General features: G+C 38.4%; 1 pseudogene; it reads right to left on the bottom strand.

Annotated features, from left to right (window-relative positions):
• Positions 1-4,347: 4,347 nt before the first annotated feature.
• On the bottom strand, positions 4,348-4,708 carry LOC114045616 (annotated as a pseudogene).
• Positions 4,709-6,008: the final 1,300 nt, after the last annotated feature.

Raw genomic sequence — 6,008 nt, 5'->3', positions numbered from 1 at the left:
ATGAAGAAGAAGTGATTATAAAGTCTTGGGAAACACAGATTTGGAAATCATTTGTGTCAGCAGAAACATTGCTGCTAAAGTAGCCTGAGCTGAACACAGAGGAAGATTGTGTGTGTGATTTACAAGCATCAGGTTCAGGTCGAAAAAACAAAGAACAGTTTTCTGGTTTGTTTCTATAAAACATTTAGCATTGGAACAGCTAAATCATCACTGTGGCTCAGATAGTTTTGAACAGATAGGTAAAGTTGAAATACCTCCATTTTAAAGAGCATAGATCCTCAGTCTGTATCTGTTAGTTTATGTATGGATTCCCTTTCTCTTTTTTCTTTTTTTCCCATGGATACTTGTTTGTTTAGACCAATGTATTATTTGGATCATTCCTCAACAATACTGGCCATTATAGAGTAGCCATTTGTGTCTTATAACCCATTCATCTGTCATTGCATTCCCCACATAAGTTGATTTTAATGAATAAAATGTTTTCTGCTTTTTCTCCTTTTCCTATTTAGCTCAGCATCCACTTAAAGTGTTTTAAATTCTAATTGTCTCTTCTAAAAATATACTTTTTATGGGATTTTATGTCTGTGGGGACTATTAACAGGATACTTTCCGGTCAGCAGTACGAATCTGCCACAAACCAGCCCTGAATGTGATATGTCATAACTGTTGAATGGTCTAAATGGTATGAACCAATGACTTGCTTTTCAGTTCACCTCTGGCTAGAAAGGCATTTGAAACATCCAATCCCATTGTGAAGGGACAGTACAAAACCTATTCCTAATTGGTAGAATCAGCGCAGGAAGCAAGAATCAACAACTGCAATTATTATTTGCTCTTGACTTAGGGAATCCTGATACCACCTGTTGTGCTGAAAGTCTATAGAACCAAGTATCTCCCCTGAAGTGTTGTAACCTGGGTATGGACATTGAAAATGAGACCCGATGTTTTGGCATTGAATGCATCATTTGGAAAGGAAGGTATCAGCAGGGTAGGATTCCTTTATTCTCACTTTTCTATGAGAGAATAGAAGCTGGAAGGAGGGCAACAGATATGAAAAATGGCAAAGATATGTTAAGATTTCTATAATAAACTATTTCTTCTGTCAATGATGCTGGAGCTGCTACATTTGCATTCTAACATCACATTCCCTGATGGGCTGCATGAGGAAGCAGAAATAGCACTAGAGAAAACAAAGACAGGAAGAGCAACTTCACCATATCAAGTATACACAGAGGAGGTCTGTGCTTGACGCAGCACACTTTGAGGACATCAAGGGATCAAATCTCAGAATATCTGAAAGAGGGAAAAGTACATAACAACTGGGAAAAAAAAACCAGCCTAGATCTTATTAATACCGAAAAAAGTGATTATGTGAAGCTATCAGTAACTATCAAGTCATATGCCTACTTTCTCATCCCTACAAAATCTTCCTGAGGATAATTTGCACATGTATCAAGGGCACACTTCATGAATATATCAGAAAGAAACAGTCTGGGCTTTGCAAATGATATCCTATAACAAATTTCATCTTTACAGTCACACAAATGACTGAAAGATGTAAAGAATCTAAGATCCAGATGTACTGTTTAACATAAAAAAAGAGAGAATTTGAGTCTGCAGAGCAAAATTCAGCCTTAAAGGTTTTCTTCCAGTAAAGCATGTACATTTATTAAGACTATAAAGTATTCCCAGATAGATTAATAAGAGATAACTTTCTTCAACGATCCTCTGATTATTAATATCAAGCAAGTCACTGTTGGGGAATTTCTCAGCCTGGGTTTCTGGAGAATGCAGGAAGAATCTCACCCAGGAAGATCCACTGATGGGAATGGAGAGTGGCATCAAATAGCCTAAGTAGTGAAACAGGAAAGAAAATGGTCTATTAGCATGCTAAGGAAGACTACTAGCTGATAGCAGCTTTAGTTTCTTAAGGTAAAGCTGAGGAGTTCTTCTTTTTTACATTTATTTTTTATTTTATTTTTTTCCCTCCCACCCCTCCCCACTCCTTGAGAAGGCAAACAATTTGATATGGATTATACATGTGCAGGCAGTCATGCAAGACATTTCCATATTAGTGATGTTGCAAAAGAAAATGTAAAGATTAAGTTTTTATAACTTTTCAGGCCTTCTAATCAGAAGCATTCTCTGGTAACTTAAGACAGATAAGTAGCACCTTTTCCAGCAGAGGTAGGGGTACAGCAAGGAGGAATCATTAAAAGGAGAAAAGTGGGGATATTTGGAATGCAGCTGGCAGAATTTATTGGAATGAAAAAAAAAACATTCTCTGTTCAAGGTCAAGAAAAAGGTGGATGTGACCAAATACTTTTATAACCCTTAGAGAAATCTGTTTAATTTAAGAGAACAGGGGTGAGTTAACCATTAAGAGAAAGCCCCAGGCATCTCTTATTGAAGAACAACAAATAACTTTACACTAGTGGATGAGATCATTTGCTTCATCTTGTCCTTGTGTAGTTAGTCTGTCATATTTTTGTTTCCCCTTCTGCATAAACCAGGAGACATCTGCTCATCGAAGGTGTTTGTCACCGTCGAAGAGAAGGTTGAATACAGCATCCAAATGGAAGGCTTTTTAAAATCTTAAGATCCTTCAGACTTTCCTTTCTGGTGATGACATTTGATTGCACCATGTCCTTGAGCTCCTCCTACATTTGATTCATCATCACTCCAAAGGCTTACCCCTACCAGTTCATATGAGAACTGAAAAGAATGTCCGTTGTCCAGACTTTGATGTGCAGTTAGGCGCATAGACCACAGGGCCTGGATAAACTTTTGTATAGACATTGAATATGTACAAAATTCACTGGCATCATACTGGATTAAGAGGAAGAAAGTGGGTTATATTTCACTTGGTAAAACATGTAGCACTTTCTTCACATTTCTAATCTTTTGTCTTAACGTCACCTAAGTTTTCCTTCTATCCCCTGGCATCCCGTTTACGCAGCACTCTCAGCAAAAATTTACCTTTTAAACACCAAGTGTCCTTAGATGATTTAATGCCAATATTAACATCATCAGGGGAACATTGGTAGCTAAAAGATAAGTTTTTGATTCAGGGAAAAGTTTCAGTTAACTTAAATCACTATTTCCCCAAATGCAATTTAGCTTACTTTCTTCCTCCATTTTTTTTCCTTGGCTTAACTCATGGTCCATCTGCCAGTGTCTGTCCATAATTTATGTAATTATGGATGACGTTGTACCATAAAGTACTACATTGAGTGGCATAGACTAAAAGTGTTGACTTTTAGGAAGAGGGGAGCCCTTAAGCAAAGCAAAGTAATACTCTAGCATTTACATAGGATAGTGGAGGGGCCCAAATGTACTAAGAATGTAAAGCAAGTTCATGGGGAGCAATGAGAATGCAGTAGCCAGTGTATTTAAAGTAATTGGTGATTATCATATTGTGGTCAGATCACTCCCAAAGTTCTCAGTTTATTCTAGGGTCACTCTATGTTTGTGCTTTGGTCTCCTATCTTCTCTATATACCATACTCATTTCCACATCTGATCGCTTATTCTTGCTGGTCCATTTACCTAATGTCTTTCACACTCCTCACTATCTCTTAAAATCCTACAGACCCTTTTAGATTCAGCTAAAGTTGTACTTCCTTCTTGAAGCCTACCCTGAAGGATTAGTTTTACCTTTCTTGTATCCCCAGTGCTTAGTACACTCCCTGGCTCATAGGATGTACTTAATAAATGTTTGTTGACTTGTTAACTTCCCTGACTATATTACTCTGGGCTAATCTCCCTGTCAAAAATCAATGTCTGTTAATACACATATGAAGCTAAGTAATGGAATATTCATAACAAATGAATCAGTATGTGGTCCGAGTCTCAAAAATGTGTTACATAACAAGTGCCTAAGAATTCCAGCCTAAGTACAGTCACACCTGGGTATTCACATCTATGTTCACTCATTCTCAGTTTTCCTGTAATATTGAGTTGGATCAGATAGCCTGGAAGATCCCTTTCAGTTCTAAATCTACCATCTTATGATCATGCATTTATGTATTTACAAAAAGGAATTTATATCTACCACTGAAAGCTCATGTAGGAGCTAGAGAGTGCAGGGAAGTGGAGTAGACAGACCATTGTGACATTACAGAGAAGTAAAAGATTTGCAGAGCTCTAAATGGTATTTATTGTATGTGTGATGGGATATTTTCCCACCCATGAGCCTCATTATTCGTATGGATTCTCTCTCTCTCTCTGTCTTTCTCTCTCTTTGGTGCTTAAAAAATGTTTAGTGACTGACTCGGGTGAAAGATGAGGGCATAAATGATAAGTCATAAATCACTGTTTTATTTTCCTCTAAACTGGGATGGTGGCATCAGCAGGTGGAGTGGAGGATACCTCCCATGTTGACTCCTTGAGCAGCTAGGGCATTACATCTTTTCCCTGTTCTGCCTGGAGGACCAGTACATTTTCCCCTTGTCTCTTCAGGTAGTCCACAGTGGATGCTGGCACCTTCAATCCTTCACTCATTCCATGGCCAGTTACAAGGATTTGGTTGCCCTTCTTGGCTTATTCCTCCACATCTACAGGCTGCACACCTGAGGGATGCTCAGTTTCTGTTTCTCTTCAGTCCTAGGACCAACTACTTCCTGGCCACACTTTGCAGTCCACGTTGGGCTACAGTCTTGTACCTTCATTTGACGCCAAGAAAGGGAAGCAGTTTTGGGGGAAGACATAATGGAGCGAAATCAAAATCTTGTTTTCATTCCTGCCGTCATATGAATTGGTGACTGGTAACATGAGCTCTGAGCAGGAGGAGGGCAAGAGAAGGGGAGAAAGAAAGGAAGGGGGCAAAGGGAAGAGGTGACTCCTCTATCCCCCAAAGGGCCCGGCTCCTGGCTTTTCTGTGGATTCTTTAAGATAGTATCTCAGGAAGGAATTGGCTAGTAGAATCTGAAGTTCCTTTTTGGTCTCATGTTCTAGGTAGTGGTGGGTAGTCTTTGAGTTTTCCTCTTCTGTAAAATGGGATAATATTAGTACTTATACTAATCAACTGAGGTCTTGACTATGAAGCTAGCTTGTAATGAGCTTTATTAACTTACTTTAGTGGTTTTACTTTAATATCTTTCAGTCCTTTGCATATTTATAATCCAATAAATTTGGTTTTAGCTTACACATTTCTAGAAGGCAAATAGTTCTCATTCTAAATTGCTTAGCATTATGCCACATATAATTAGGAATGGGGATTGCACTTGTGATTTCATTGATGAGGAAACTCGTACCATCAGAGATTGGCCCATTCTCTTGGCGCTGTCAAATATTTAACATCAGAAACTAATATTAATAATAAAATAATAATATTTTATTACTGGAAATGATATTAAAGAAGAAGTATTAACATCTGCTTTGCTGCTGCACCAGAAGGACCATGGAGCCTTTCTATTTGACTTGCAGCTGAAACCTTCCATATGCATTGCCTCTCACATTAGAATGTGAGCTCCTTAAGAGCTGTCTTGTTTTTCTGTTTGTATTCTCCAGTTCTTAGCATTGGTGTTTTGCTCATAGTAAGCACTTAAAGAGTGTTTCATTCATTCATTCTCTGTAATGTAATGGTATTAGAGAGTTGCATAGAGGACTGAGAAGTTAAATGACCTGTCTGGGGTCACACAGCCAGAATGTGTCAGAGGTAGGACTCAATCAATCCTCATTTTCCTGGCTTCAAGGCTGGCTGTCTATCCACTATGCCAAACTACCATTTTATGATCATACATTTATGTATTTACAAACAAGGAATTTATAGCTACCACTGAAAGCTCATGTAGGAGCTAGAGAGTACAGGGAAGTGGGGTAGACAGACCATTGTAACATTACAGAGAAGTAAAAGATTTGCAGAGCTCTCAATAGTATTTATGGTATGTGTGATGGGATATTTTCCCACCCATGAGCCTCATTATTTCTATGGATATTCTCTCTCTCTCACTGTCTCTCTCTCTTTCTCTCTCATGCTTAAGAAATATTTAGTGACTGACTCGGGTT

The sequence above is a fragment of the Vombatus ursinus genome, unplaced genomic scaffold, assembly GCF_900497805.2.
Source record: "Vombatus ursinus unplaced genomic scaffold, bare-nosed wombat genome assembly UNPS02014779.1, whole genome shotgun sequence".
NCBI classification, from domain to species: domain Eukaryota; kingdom Metazoa; phylum Chordata; class Mammalia; order Diprotodontia; family Vombatidae; genus Vombatus; species Vombatus ursinus.
This window is presented reverse-complemented; position numbering and strand designations above follow the sequence as displayed.